Here is a 15,898-nt window from a genome sequence, read left to right as displayed (position 1 = left end):
GCACATGTTCGCTTGCGAGGGGGAAAAGGGAAGGGGTGGTAGGCAGGCAGCGTGGCATGGCGCCTGGCATAGGAGGAAAGCAGAGAGAGCGGGGAGGATGAGCAGGAGCTAGGGCTACGACTCTGGTGCGGGACCAAGGGAGCTTCGCGCGCTCTCACGAGGGGGGAGGGGGAGAGACTACCGGCAGGTGGCGGTGCTTCGAAGCTCAAGGAGAGCTTGACTAGAAGAGGGAAAAAGGGGGCAGAGACACATAGAGGCAGATAGAGGCATTCATGGTGCAACAGAGATGATGCGACAAAGCTCACAGTGACCACGAGCACGTGGATCGGTTGGCGAACAGAAAAAAGACTTGGCGCGATGCATTGAATCGTAGCAATGGGTCCGAGCGGGGTTGCCAACATTGGCTAGTGGCAGAGCAGGGTAGGGAGACGTCCCATCCCCTCTATGGCTGGGCCACCAACGAACGATGATGAGCACGAAATTTAAAGCAACGCGAAAACTGCTAATGATCACGATTGAGGTTCAACAATTTCCACGACCCTAAAGTTGATCTTATCAGCTATCTAATGGGGCAACCCATGCAACAAAAGGACTACCCAAGAGGAAGATACATGCGTGCCAAAACAAGTTTGACCTCAAAGTTTCGGTTCACGACAGAGCGTCGACACAAAGCTCGCAACGCACTCTAATGAACTTAGGCAAATTTTTTTGAGCTCCACGTGACACTCAACACGACTATAACCTACACTTGTCTCGAGTGCTCACCTTGGGACAACCAATAAGTACCAAAAACATGAATCTAGTGCCTAACAATTTTTGTTAGAATTCGAATGTCAAATCGGCAATGTCTACTATCATCGTTTCTGACTTAGAGAATAATAACTTGGCTAGAACTAACAACCTTTAGCGCTTTTGCCATAATTTTTAATATGCCTAAACCTAATTAATTCCAACTGCTACGCATTTCGTACACTCATCCATATGTCATACTAACTCATAGAAACAAAACATCTAGGAACTGATTAACCCGTTGTTCAATATAATTCACCAAAATAACACTTTTAAACATAAGTTAAAATTTAACATCCATGAAAATCATTTTGGTAAATTCTCTTAGGTCTAAATCTTGGTGCTAAGCAAGCTTGTAACACCAGGAGTGTTGCAACCAAGCCCCCTAAAAAGAATCTCATCCTGAGATTCAAAGCAAGAATCAGAAGAGGGGAAAACACGATTACATTTTGTAGATCAGAAATTACATGAAAGATTACATGACCTTGAATACTACACCACACAAGGATTTAGAGGTACATGGTTAAGAGCAACCTAATACAACCAAGACTTAATCCAAAAGTTAAGAAAGACGAGGGCAATAGAGAAACAACAAGATAATGATTATCCAAAACATGACATATGACCAACAGATCCAGAAACAGGAGACTGAGAAGTCAAACATCGTAAACCCTAAGACCAACTATCCAAAGGGAACTTGAACTTCTTCGAAAAACTAGATCCTTCTGCTTCTTAGATTATACAATCACCTTAGACTAACGAGCATAGTCCCACTAATGACGACTGGATCCTATAGCTCTGCTCCGAATGCGAGGGGAATGTGGATGAAGAAGAAGAGCAAGGACCAAAGGCATCTTATAGTGGTGAACGAAGGTGAGGCACAACACATCGAAAGTGGAGGCGGCGTGAATGGGATACAAAGACGGATCATGCTATGGGGATAAGGTCGGCCATGGTGCGCTCCCTATGCAGCGGAAGAGGATAAGGAGAGGAGGGGAGAGGGGTTCACTCGACAAGGTAGGCATGTGGGCGACCGTGTCCCCAAAAGAAAAAAGAGAGAGAGGAAGGGGAAAAGGGGGGGGTCCAGTACGGGGACGAGAGCATGGGGGTCAAGAGCCGACCGGATGCCTAGGAAAAGGAGCAGTGCACAGTGCACTGAGAACTAGCAAGTGTGGCACGATGCACGACCACGCAAAAATGGGGTGCTAATGGGACCGACACAAATGGCATCCGTAGGGCACGTAGTGAAATAACCCAGCATATGTAGTGCGGTAAACTAAGCACAGGGCTTGGGACATGACATCCACTCAGGCTTTTACAATTACTCCCGACTACCCGAGGCTAACTTTTCTTACTACTCTTCTTTTTCTTTCCCTTCCTTGACCACATCTGTCTTTCATGTAAACTAAGACCATGTCACACGTTCTTCCTCCAAAACCACATCCTCTTGTTACCTAGAGAGAACACTATTTCATCAACCCATTATGGATTTCCCTGTTTGAACACCTGAATATTTCCAAAGAGAATATTTGTAGCAAAAGCAGTACGATGGTGTAACTTGGTAAATGTACTTGGTCAACAACCTCGATATCAGTGCGTACCGAGCAACGTCACCATGTGGTAGCTATTCCACAGGGGCCCTCGATTTTGTCGTGGCACCATAAGTTATTAACCAAGCAAGTACTATCAACTTACACTGCAATGAAGGCGGGGGGTCATAGACCTCAGAATCAGAGGAGTATTGCAAGGGAAGATAAAAACAACAAGAGTTCCCTTCACAACAAGGGACAAGGAATTCAAATCCAACGATGGATTTGATTTAAGGAGATTCAAGTGTTCTGCTGGAACATCCACAATTAGTCGATATAGTGTCTAATGTTATTCAATCACGACTGGTTTGCTGGCATCTAATGGTAACTTCTCCTATAACCCTCTTAACATCGCCCTTGAAAACTCTAAGCATGTCTCACTGAACTTAAGGGTAGATGGAAGTAATAAATACAGTGAAATAAACAAATTGCACATTCCAATGGTCTTATATGGGTATAACTCCCATTTATGACACATCATTCACCTTCCCTATAGTCAGGACTACCTCAACACTACGGACGAAAAACAACGGCAAGAGTACAATACTGGAGAACAGCGATGAAAAGCACTACTACTACAGGTACAACATCCCAAGGCAACTAATCTACCCTGGACCACGTATCTTCATTCCTGGGCTCGGTGGATTCTTCTACTTGCCCTAGCTATGGATTTGCCTCCTCTCTTGGCAATGACTAAGTGAGAGGAATCAATGGTTCTACTTCTGACACTTCCAATGGTGGAGGTGCTGACAGGTACTACAACACCTAGTTTTCCTTCTTTCTGGTGGGTGGATAGGGATTCCCTCCATGATCAAGGGATCCTACCGTTCGGCAGCCAGAGTCCTTCGCTTGGCCCTAGTGACAAGGTAGGCCTCTCCCATCTGATGGACATGCCGATCTTTGGCCTCCTTCAGGGCTTCCAACATGGTAGTCTCCCGACTCTCTACGGCTACCGCACTGGCATGCGCTTCGGCAAGTTGCACCTGGAGCATCCTGGAGAAGATCTCGGCTTCCTCGGTGCGCCGGAGGCACTTCCTCAGCTCCGAGGCTTGCCAGTCATACTGCTCATCCAAAGCAAGCAGGTATGTGGTCAAGTGCACAATGGTAGGACTATCTTCATACGCGTCTCGCCCTTGCAAAGCCTCCATGCGAGCCCTCCATGTCCAGTCGATTCTTTTCCAATGGTGGAAAGAACCTCATGGGGGTTCGGGCTATGGGCTCTTCATAGATCTAGCAAAGGTACCACAAGTCTTTATGAGCCATAACCTAATAGGTATCGACGAAGCAAAACTCGGTTACGGTCACATTCTAGGCTTTAGTGATGTCGGGGAACTCTTCACTCTTCCCAATGTAAACAGGTAACCTCACACCGCTCGGTGCCATGCTTTTCATACTCATGGCCCTTATACTTAGGACGATCTTTGACTCTAAGTTTTTGCAGAGTGGCATGTAGGATTCTAGGAAAACCCTCAATGTGTAGGCAGTAACTACTAACCTAGGCTCCTGCCATTCCTGGCGATGGTTGTGAGGAAGGACTGAATGAAAAAGCTTGCTCAAAGGAAAAGCTAGGTGAGCTAAAGTGCGCCAAGGGTAGTAGCAATGGCTAAGCCAGGCCCTGCTTATAAAGGTAGAGCGTTCAGTGGTCCTAGCGCGGTCCACTAGGGTTCCTACGCGGAATCACTATGAATGAATCGAACCAAATTTTTTACGCGTTTGAGGCGAGCGATGCCTGAGGCCATTACTGACTAGTACGACGATAGGGCAAGTGTCCAACAAGAGCATAGAAAAGTGTACGGGGAGACATGGGTCACGATCGGCGTGAACCACTGGGCGAACGCGGAGCACGAAGTCACAATGTAGAAATAACTCCAGAATAGGAACGAGTCCGCCATGCACAATACGACATGCAGTGACACCTATGAGGGTGCATATCTGCAAGCAATACGGGCACTACAATACACAAACAAGATATGCATGAATGCACATCCTATACGTCCTTCCACTATTGCCAACATATTCTGTAATCATTCTTAGATTTTTGGCACTATCGTTCTCTCCCTGTAACTAGTCGATACTATCGGACTATACTCGGGGTCAGTGTACCTATAGAAAAATTGATTAAGCCTACCTAAGTCAGCAGAGTGCCCTCTATCGTGGATACATAACCACAGTAATAGGGCTACTTATATAACTTTGCACAAAAATGTCCTATTCTTTGAAAAGAATTTGTTGTCAAATTTTATTTTAGAAAAGGTTTTGAAAGCTTTATTTCCTTATTTATGCTCTGATACCACCTATGGTAGAACCGTCTAATCTAATGCCTTCTCGAAGTACTTGTCTTCCATTACATACTAAGTACTCAAGGGAGGACACCAAATTACGTAATTCCGTCAAGCCCATCCCAAGAGAGAACCCAAAAATCCATATTTTTTCATCAGAATCACAAGTGAGAGAATAAAGCTTACATCATTATTAGCCATTTCTTACATCACTTTTTATACAACATCAGAGTATAATATTTATTGTTATAACAGCGGAATGTAATCATGTTATCAGAGTTATGAACAATTTAATTTAACAACGGAATATAAACATGTGATCAGAGTTACAGCGGAAATAAATATATATTCATGACATGATGAAACATTGATGTATAAATTATGACAACAGATTATAAAAATTTCATTTATAAAAATATTTGGTGAGAGTTATAAATAAAAGACTATGATCACAGCGTAAAGGAATCCCCTCTGAGCCCACCAGGAGGAATCCACACAAGCATCAGCTCTAGCCTCCACCTGTCACCTGTAATAGGGGGAAATAAAACCTGAGTACTCAATTGTACTCAGCAAGACTTACCCGACAGAAGGAAAAAAAAGACTCAAATAATATGCAAGGCTATCTGGCTTATGGGTTTCTTGCATCTACAGGAGCATTGCTAAATGTGTGCCCTTATATTCGATTTTATTAGCAGTCATCATTAGTTCATTAACTAACCATTCTATGTAAGCACATGTGCTACTTTCAAGCAGGTGGTAAGCAATCAGATTTTCTTTTACCAACTTTCATCTTTCAGTTCTTACTATGGTGTTAGATTGTAGACAAGTCGTACCAACACGGTGGCAATTTGTGAATCAATGAGTCCAGCTGGGTACCTCGAAACACACGCCCCACTTATATCCTAGGCACAAGCAGGATCAACCCACTACTCTCCTGTCACAGGGTCTAGGTCCCCGTTCAAACTGGGACTCTAAGCCCCCGCCCCTGAGTCCCGGACTCAGTGGGGTGCAAGGACCTCCAACCAAAAACCACCCTGATAGTCAGATCTAGAAAGAGCCAGAACCCATGACAAGAGAATAACAAGTCTTCCCTGTGCCCATACCCAAGTATGACCTGCCTAGAACCCAGTGCAACGGTCGGTGCCTTAACCGATATAGACAGGGAAAGCAGTGTAACCAAGCTATGTTCCGTTGGCCGCAGGACACAACCTCTTACACCCACCAATACCTTAACTATATCCCTACCCGGTCTCTATTTTTCCTTTCACTATTTATATATTCCAAGTGATAATAATATAGTAATATATTTTCTATCTCTCGCGAGTGACAGACAATTACTCGACTTCTACCGGTGTCCTATAGCATAGCAATCTACACTGATCCTGTCATACTAGTAAGACTCATAGGATAAATATATATATGCAAGTGGGTTTCATTCAACTTCCTTAAAACTTAATGCACAAATATAAATCAAAGTGCAGAAAAGTAGGGGTTATGCACCGGGGCTTGTTGGGTAAAATATAACCAAAAGTTAGTATTCTATCTTTGTGTCCTGATCCCTAGCACCATCTTTTCAGCTACTCCATTTGATAGCATCGATCCATCATCATTCCTATTATGACATGCAATGCGATGCAGAGATGATGCAACAGTTAATTAACCAGGCAACAACAACTCTTAAAATAGAGTACATACTACGAACTAACAAGCTAGCTCAAATGACTAACGCACTAATCTACGTATCAACATTGTCGAGAAAGGTGTCATTTTCCAACAAGTGTTTTAGTTATACAATTCCAATGTGTTTCCTCATTTCATTTATTCGATTTCTATATTCGAAATAGGACATCATTATCTATCTAGCAAACTAATTATTCTGGAGCTACAAAATTTACAGTGAGCAGCTAATAATATTAGTAATTTACTGTAAAATTTTCAGAGTCAATATTATCACCGATTTATCACTGAAAATTCCTACAAGTTCACATTTTAACAATATTAAGCGTGTTAAATTCTAAAAACATACCGAACCTATGTGAATAAAATACACTATTAGATAGATCGTGATTTTAGCAACTTAACAAAATTAGTTTCATAATTTTTGGACAACTACACAAATTTATATTGATTTTACAATTTTATTTCTGAAGTTAAATTAACAATTGCTTTGAAAACTAAAGGGGCCAGCGGCCACCTATTCGGCCCAGCGGCCCAAGGCGGGAGTTCGGCAGCGTGGCTTGGCCCACAGGCACGCACACGGCCTACTGATCAAGCGTGGCCCAGCGGCACAAGGCCATCATAGACAGGGCGTGTAGCGCGCGACGCGATCGGCCCAGGCGGGGCGCGGAGCAGGCCGCGACCGCGGAGGTGCAGGGCGAGCGGCCCAACAGGTCGGCCCACGAGGCGCGACAAAGGCACGACGTGCATTTTTATAGAAAGGACCCTACGCTTTTCTCTATTCAACCCGAGATCCAGAGCACTATTTATATGAGTCACGTAATTTACACCTAGCCCCTCAGAAAATCTCGTATTTATATTTCTATGTCCTCACATCCTCCAGAACAGAGCACGCGGTGGAGGAAACCGACCGGCGACTGATTCGGCACGATGGGTGGTCGGTGACGATGGAGGCGGTGCGTAGGGGCAGAGGGGGTGCCTGTCGATCCCGTGGGCGTTAGCGGCATGGCCAGGGGTGACCTAAGGCACCCTGGCCACACACTCACGTGGGCAGCCACTCGGCGACGATGGCGTGGCCATGGCAGAATGTTGTGGACATGATAGTGGAGGTGGAGTGGCGCGGGGAGGTGTGCGGACCACGACCGAACCCAGGCCTGACCATGGCATGGACCGAGGCGGGGCACAGCACAGCGACCACGCGCGACCATGGCAAGGGAGGCGGTGCGCCGGCATAAAGAGACGGTGAGGCGGCGTGTGGGGTGTCGGTGGCTCGGTAGCAGGGGTAGCCCAACGCGAACGATGGCGGGGCGCTGTGGCATGGGTGCGCCAAGGAGCAGTAGGTCCAGCGCGGGGCCGGGGGCAAGCGCGCTCATGAGGGGGAAAAGGAAAGGGGCGATGGGCGGGCGGTGTGGCACAGCGGCACGGCATAGGAGGAAAGCAGAGAGAGCAGAGAGGATGAGCAGGAGCTAGGGCTATGACTCTAGCGCGGGACAAAAAGAGCTTCGCGCGTGCTGACGAAGGGGAAGGGGGAGAGACGATGAGCGGGTGGCGGTGCTTTGGAGCTCAAGCAGAGCTCGACTAGAAGAGGGAAAAAGGGGGTAGAGACACGTAGAGGCTGACATAGGCATTCATGGTGCATTAGAGATGATGCGACAAAGCTAGCAGTGACCACGAGCACATGGCCCAGTTGGCAAATAGAAAAAAAGACTTGGCCTGATGCGTTGATCATAGCAGTAGGTCTAAGCGGGGTCGCCAACGTCAGCTAGTGGTAGAGCAGGGCATGGAAACGTCCCGTCTTTGCTGTGGCCAGGCCACCAATGAACGATGACAAGCACGAAATTTAAAGCAACGCGAAAACTGCTAATGATCACGATTGAGGTTCAACAATTTCCATAACCCTAAAGTTGATCTTATCAGCTATCTAATGGGGCAACCCATGCAACAAAAGGACCACCCAAGAGGAAGATACATGCGTGCCAAAACGAGTTCATCCTCGAAGTTTTGGTTCACGACTAGAGCGTCGACACAGAGCTTGCAGCGCATTCTAATGAACTTAGGCAAATTTTTTCGAGCTCCACGTGACACTCAACATGACTATAACCTACACCCATCTCGAGTGCTCACCTTGGGATAACCAATAAGTACCAAAACAAGAATATAGTGCCTAACAATTTTTGTTAAAATTCGAATGTCAAATCGACATTATCTACTATCATCATTTCTGACTTAGAGAATAATAACTTGGCTAGAACTAACAACCTTTAGTGCTTTTGCCATAATTTTTAATATGCCTAAACCTAATTAATTCCATCTGCTACGCATTTCATACACTCGTCCATACGTCATACTTACTCATATAAACAAAACATCTAGGAACTAATTAACCCGCTGTTCAATATAATTCGCCAAAATGACACTTTTAAACATAAGTTAAATTTTAACATCCGAGAAAATCATTTCGGTAAATCCTCTTTGGTCTAAATCTTAGTGCTAAGCAAGGTTATAACACCAGGGGTGTTATTGGCACCATTGTTGTTGTCGTCCTGTTCGTCATCCTTGCAACATGCCTCCTCTTCCATGTGCTCCTTTTCTAGAGCCTCCTCTCTACGTCTCTTCTCCATCATCTCCTTGTCCTCTGCCTTCCACCGTAATAGTTCTGCATCCACTCCTTATCTTCCGGCTTGATCTCAGTGTCGATCCACTGCTCAAAATCATAGAGCGGTGGAGGGGTCTGCAATAAATGCAATTGTTATGAAACAAATAAATCATGGAAGACTTTATTTGACACAAAATAATTATTATACAACATCAATTTCTCACCATCTTGTTAATGCGGCGCTGATGAAGTGTAGGCTCAAACGCAAAATTGGCACACATCCAATACCTCTGCCTATACGTGTTCTCTTCATCGGACTTGACTACCTTGCAAGGATCACCACACCAGCACATGGGCACTGGAACACCACTAGGCAGAGGTAATGGATCGAAGGCATTTCCGGTCATGCAGTCATAACTATAATTGAACCAAATTTGTTCTAAGAACCGAAAGCAATGAACATTAAACCCTAAACCTAGGGATTTTCCATTTGTTGCACATAAATGAAAACATAATATAGCACGATGATAAGAGATTACCTTGGCTTACTAGCTTTACCATGCTTTGGCATCCTACCAGTTACATAATACAAAAAATAAAAAAAAATCACTTCAAACATTAGGTAATAACGTATCTAGGGTTGCAAAATAGACGTAATATATACCAAATCAATGCGTAAAAAATGATAAGGGGAGAGAGGATACCTTGCTCGTGAAGATGTATGGATCAAATCCAAGTATCTAAGGTCAAATTCGTCGATTCAAGAGAGTGGGCGGGTTGGGGAGAGGAAGAACCCGAGAGGGAGGAGGAAGAAATGAAAGCAGCCTCGGCAAGGGAAACTTGGCCATGGGTTTTGATTCCATGCTCGGCGCCCGGATCTATGGCTCCGAGATCAAAGCTAAGATCCACGGCTCTGAAGTCGGAGCCATAGATCTTGGTGCCAAGCTCGGAGCCAAGATCTGTGGCTCCAAGATACCGACCACGTCAACACCACCTAGGATGCTCTGCTATGTAGGGCCAGGCACCTCGAAGCCAAGATCTATGGCGTCGAGACATGTTACCTCAGAGCCATGTGTCCTGGCGCCGACTCCTAGGGTCCAAAGATGAGTTTACGTCTCTTAGGGAGTCAAACATAATTTTTTTTCAAGAAAGGACCAAATTGCAAACAAAATGGGTACAGTCGTCCTCTCGCCCCTCGCACCAGTTCTCAAGAGGCACCTAGGCCAGAGGACTGGCCACCGCGAGGACCAAGCGCGGGGCACCGACAGCGTCCCCCCACCGCCTAGGTGTGGAGCGACGTGGCCTAAGTCCTATGAGTCACGGCACTCGGCTGCCGGCCCTGCCAGGCGCAGCGTGTGGCTGTCCCCTCCCATTCGTGCGGCTGATGCCCCCCGTCGCAGCGCACAATCGTCGTCGCCGGCCCCACCTACAAGCACCGCTGGGCCGCTGCCTCCAGTGAACTCCACGCGCCGACGAGCCTCCATTCTCTCAAGCAACAAGGAGATGTTGCGCTGAGAGCACATGTTGCAATCGTGTGTTTCAAGTGTTTCAGATGTTTCAGAGGTACGTTGTAAGTGTTTCAGATGTTTTAAAGGTACGTTGCAAGTGTTTCAGTGGATTCGGACGTTGTATTTGTTGCAATGGCTACACATATGTTGCAAGTGTTTTATCTGGATATTTGCAAGAGTTTAATCTGTATGTTACATATGTTTGTAATTGCTTTCAAGTGTTTTCAGGCGTTTTGCAAGTGTTTTAGATGTATGTTGCAACCCCTAAAAAAATAACGTATGTTGATGTTTCAGTTGTTTCGGTTGTATGTTGCACGTGTTACATCTATATGTCGTAAAAGTATATTTGACGTTGCACATGTTTCAATGGGACCCACCAACCACAGCCGCCTACTGCAGCTGCTAGGGCGCCGCCGAGCGAGCGCAGACGGTCCCGTGTGCATGCGCGTGAGAAGCGGAGGTGTCACGAACGGTCCCCACATGGGGTTGGGCGGCACGGGCGATGTCCGGGAGTGCAACATGCCCGTGGGAAGTGAAGGGGGCGCGAACGGTCCCCACACGGGGTCATGTGGCACGGCGACATTCGGACGGCGTGTGTCCCCACTTGGGCACGTGAAACAAAGTGCTAGCGTGGGTGTATGTCTAGACGTCCGGGCACTAGCAACACCGTTTCATGAGTAGAAATTTGACTAGAAAAGCGTACCTACAGTGTAGCGGGAATACGATGCTTCTCTTTTCTCCATCTCTTTTTTTTTGAATGCCGCTTTTCTCCCTCTCTTGCTTCAAGCGGCAGTGTTCCGTGACTCCGTGAGCAGATTATTGGTTTCTTTAAAAAAAATGGGTGTTTCCATTACTCATCTGCTGCTGCAGCAACGATTACATAGACGTATTAGGGACGATGCCTGTGATCAACTCCTCCCATTCAACGCACTCATAACCCAGCTCCTCCCCTTTTAATCAATAATTAAAAAATTTCTTATATATACAATAAGACATGTAGTCTCCTTGCCATTTTCTATAGCGTTATTTTCAAACGAGTCTGTCTACCCAACAACCATGTGTTTTATGCAGTTTCAACACATGAATTTTTTTGCACCATAGAATTAAAATCCAACAGTCTCCAGACAATCATAAATCACAAGATCACAGATCCACAGATGACAAGAAACAATTTTTTTATGTAAGAACAAAAGAACAAAGCGGAAACACGTTCGAAACGTATACCAACAAAACCGCGCATGGACCTTATACCATACCAAACCATGGATTGCAGGATCAGTGCGTCCGTCCAGCGACCCGTGATCGCTGCTCAGGACGGACCGGGAAGCCAAACGACGCTGCATACGACGGCGAAGGCATGCCGCCGCACTACAGCCTACAGGAATAAAAAATTCATATGTTTTTTTTTTACTAAAACACATGTGTGTTGTATAGCATTTCTGTTTTCAAACAACCACCTTCTCATCTGAGTTTCTCCGATTTTTGTCAAAAAAAAAAAAACTGTTTGCATCGACCATAAAATGTCTCCGTATTAGATACAGACTCTAGTCTAGACATAAATATATAACTTTCTAATCGTCTCTTGCTCGTACCCTATATATATCTACCGAGGATCAATACAATCACGTCAAAACATTAGGGTTTCAAACAATTTCTTCCTGCAATGGGAGACCCTCAGAAATCTGAGGACCGCATGGAGATCCCTACAGATATCATACCGGACATCTTGCTGAGGCTACCGACCAAGGACTTCGTCCGGTCACCCTGCGTTTGTAAGCTGTGGTGCAGCATCGTCGCAGACCCCTCCTTCCGCAAGCTCCACGTGGCTCATCATGCCGCCGCCGCATCGTCGGAGCCGAAGGTCCTGCTCGTCACAGAAACCCGCAAGCCCGGAAGGAGCGACGAGGCCAGTTTCTTCAACCTTTCGTCCGCTACTGCCTTGTCCCAGGTTGCCATCCCCAGCGGATACCGCCTCGCCGGCGTCTGCAACGACTGGCTCTGCTTCGTGCTCGACCACGATCAAGCGCCTGCGGTCGTGTGCAACCCCGTCACTGGCGAGACGCTGCAGCTTCCAAAGCCACCTCCGCTCCCTGCAGGGGACCCCCAGCTGTCGCATCTCTTCGTGTTAGGGTTGAGCGCAACGACCAAGGAATACAAGATGTGTTCCGGGTTTCCTTCCCACGACGGCACGCATCCATAGAGACAAGACAACTACATAGCCGTGTACACCCTCGGTGGCGGCGGTGGCTGGCGCCAGTGCTCCTATCTCTCCCGGTTTCACCAGCTCCAATTGCCGGCGCCGGTACACATCGACGGGAATATATTCGTGCCGACCGCCGATCTGGCAGACAAACGCGCTCGCGTTGCGCGAATGTTGGTGCTCGACGTGGCGATGGAGACGCCCCGCTTGTACCGTATCCCGTACAACTACGATGATTATCACGTGGCTTGGGACCTGATGGCCGAGACGGCTTTGATCTGAACGGGCAGATGTGCCTCGTCGTGTACGTCGGTTTTTATCCTCGTAACTCTCGCGTGAAGATCCACTTCTGGGTCATGATGCCGCCAAGATGAGATTGAGGGCAAGGATGACGACGACGACGACGGCGACAAGCTGTATTGGGATCTACGCTAGCTATAGCTTTTTCTTCGACGACCCCTTCTACGCCGCCGTGCCAGGGGCGTCTGGATTGACCACGCCCAGACGTTGTGCTACAGGGTTAGAAACTCTGTGTACGTACAAGTATGACACGAGAGGATAGACATCTTCCTCCAGCGTTGATTCTCTCTTGTTTGACAAGCGACTGGATCTCCCAGATGCTCCTCGGTATCCGTCATCGTCTTCTGAGTTTTGCCGGTGGAGCATCTGCGGGGGTTATCGCCCCAGCCTTCTGTCCCCACTCGATCATCTTTGCGTTGCCACCGTCCCAAGACGAAAAGGGGAAGAAACGACCACAGTTCGAGCACACCTTGCTACGTGCTCTGATGGTGGCTCTTGATGAGCATATGGATGATATATGAGAATAAAGCCTTTGTGCAACATGTAACATGGAGATTAAGGACGTGATTTTCCTTATACTTTTATAGCGTAATTATATTGAGTTCCACTTTACTTATATTGACCCGTGACACTCAACTTATATTTTTTTATACCGAACTTTACTAAACTTGCTCAAACTTAAGTTACTTATAAAACTAGCAAACATATTTACAACGAAACATACACTTTTATTAACTTACTTATGGATCAGGTCTATCTATGACACTCAAGCTTATGATTTTGTGTTTTGCTCCAGTGGTCCTCTTTAAAAACTCTGTACGGATCTTAAAGCAGCTTGGTCATAAACTATAATTACTAATTTCATCTTGGACTAGATTTTTTTTACAACAATCTTGGACTTGGATTGAGGCCGGTCCTAGAATTGTGTTAAGTCAGGTTTTTGAATAAATCATTTCTTAGAATTGTCTTAAGTTAGGTTTTTCTATGTTTGACTGAATTTATAGAAAAAAACGTAGAAATATTTATGGCACCAAATAAACATATTACAAAATATATTTTATGGTGAATCTAATCTTGTTATTGCTAATTGGAGGCCCCAACAAAGACAACACGTTAATTCTTACCAAACACGCTAGGAAAAGAAATAAATGCTCGAAATTCTCACAATATAATAGACTCTAATCATCATTGCTATTATATTTTTTTTAAATTACCCCCCTCTGCCATTATGAAAAATGCATAAAGTAACCACCTAATTTTGCATATAAATTATCCACCTCTACTATTAGGAAAATAATTTAAAATAACCCCTACAATGTATCTAATTACCCATATATGTCATTATGAAACATAATTCAAATAACCCCCTAAATTTGCGTCTAAATTACCCATCTTTATCATTATAAAACATAATTCAAAATAACCCCTAACATATTGTAGCTAAATTACCTATACTTTTCATTATCAAAAATAATTTCAAAATAACCCTCCAACTTTGAAACCAGATTACACACATCTACCATTATAAAAGATAATTTAAAAGACCCCTAATGACTTTATAAATTACCCCTAATGATTTTATAAATTACCCACACGTACCATTATGTCAATTTAATATTAGTAATTTAATTTTGAGCACTCTATCATGCATAGAACAATACTACACAAAAAATCTTGTGATATAACAAATTGGCACCCTAACAAATTCAATATGTTTAGAGCTGCGGTGTAAGCCGGTGTAAAACAATACTACTAGAACCTCGACTCTTTTTAATAAAAAAACAAATTTTGAATAAAAGATGTAGAACACTAAAGTTTCTGTTTAACATGTGAAAAATTTAAACGGCTTGATTAAAAATTAAAAGCTAAACTATAGATTTATGAAGTCATAGAAAGGAATGTAACAAGAGTTTATATATCCTAAGTACATTAGAAAAAAAAAGATAAATTCTAAAAATTCTAACTAGGGGGTCCTCGTCGAAGCCTGCATGTTAATCCTCAACAAAAGATAGATCCTAGAAATTCTCACAAAAATAAAAAAAAACATCTCACCAATGACATTAATAGCTATTAGATATATTATGTTTCCTAAAAAATTGTCCACCTCTGCTATTGTGTAGAACAATATAAAGTAATTCAAGACTTATTTACATGACCCACATACACCATTAAGAAACATGATCTAAATTAGACCTAAATTTACATCTAATTACTCACATCCTCCTATCATGATCGATGATTTGCATAGTTCAGAAGAGAGAAGATATAGTGCATAAACCTTGGATCCCTACTGAAGATTAAAAGATGCCTTGGCTGCAAAAGAGAGCCATAGATTTAGAAGAATCACTCATGAATCTTAGTGATTTTACCACAGTAGTTTTTTAAAATATCATTTCTGATTATTTTTGTAGTTTTACTTGGGTTTAGAATTTGTTTATCTATATAAATCAGATGTTCTCCCCAATTTTGCTAGATGTGTACGATATCTTCTGTTTATTAAAATAACTAACTTTTGTGTACTGGTGCTTGTTTTTTGGTTGACCAATGTAAACATTTAATTTTCCTCCCAAGAGGAATGTTCTGCAATATATTAAATCCACCAATGATAGGGTCATATTCTAGATAACAATAGATACAAAGCATTTTTTAAATGAATAGAAATCTGTAGCTAGGTTGCAACACGTACTTAAAAGCTCAGTCTTTTCTTGGTTCAATGCCAATGACATGTATAGGAGCTACGGTTTCTTTGGTTGGGCTTTTTTTTTTAATAGAAGGAAAACTTTATTAGCAGCATCGTGCTGCAACGTTGGTGAATAAGTCACCAATTACAGATTGTAAGACTGTCCTAGTAGGACATCTATTCACATGACTAGCATTATCACAGATGACCTGCAGTTGAGTACTACTAGAGCTCAATGATCTAAAAACAGTGAAGCCAAAATAACAGCGCAAACTGTGAA

General features: G+C 44.3%; 1 pseudogene; it reads left to right on the top strand.

Moving 5' to 3' along the window:
- Positions 1-12,101: 12,101 nt before the first annotated feature.
- On the top strand, positions 12,102-13,459 carry LOC136496062 (putative F-box protein At2g02030; annotated as a pseudogene).
- The last annotated feature ends 2,439 nt before the right edge of the window (positions 13,460-15,898 follow it).

Source organism: Miscanthus floridulus, chromosome 12 (genome assembly GCF_019320115.1).
Source record: "Miscanthus floridulus cultivar M001 chromosome 12, ASM1932011v1, whole genome shotgun sequence".
NCBI classification, from domain to species: domain Eukaryota; kingdom Viridiplantae; phylum Streptophyta; class Magnoliopsida; order Poales; family Poaceae; genus Miscanthus; species Miscanthus floridulus.
The sequence above is the reverse complement of the archived record's forward strand: the minus strand, read 5'-3'. Positions and strand labels throughout refer to the sequence as shown.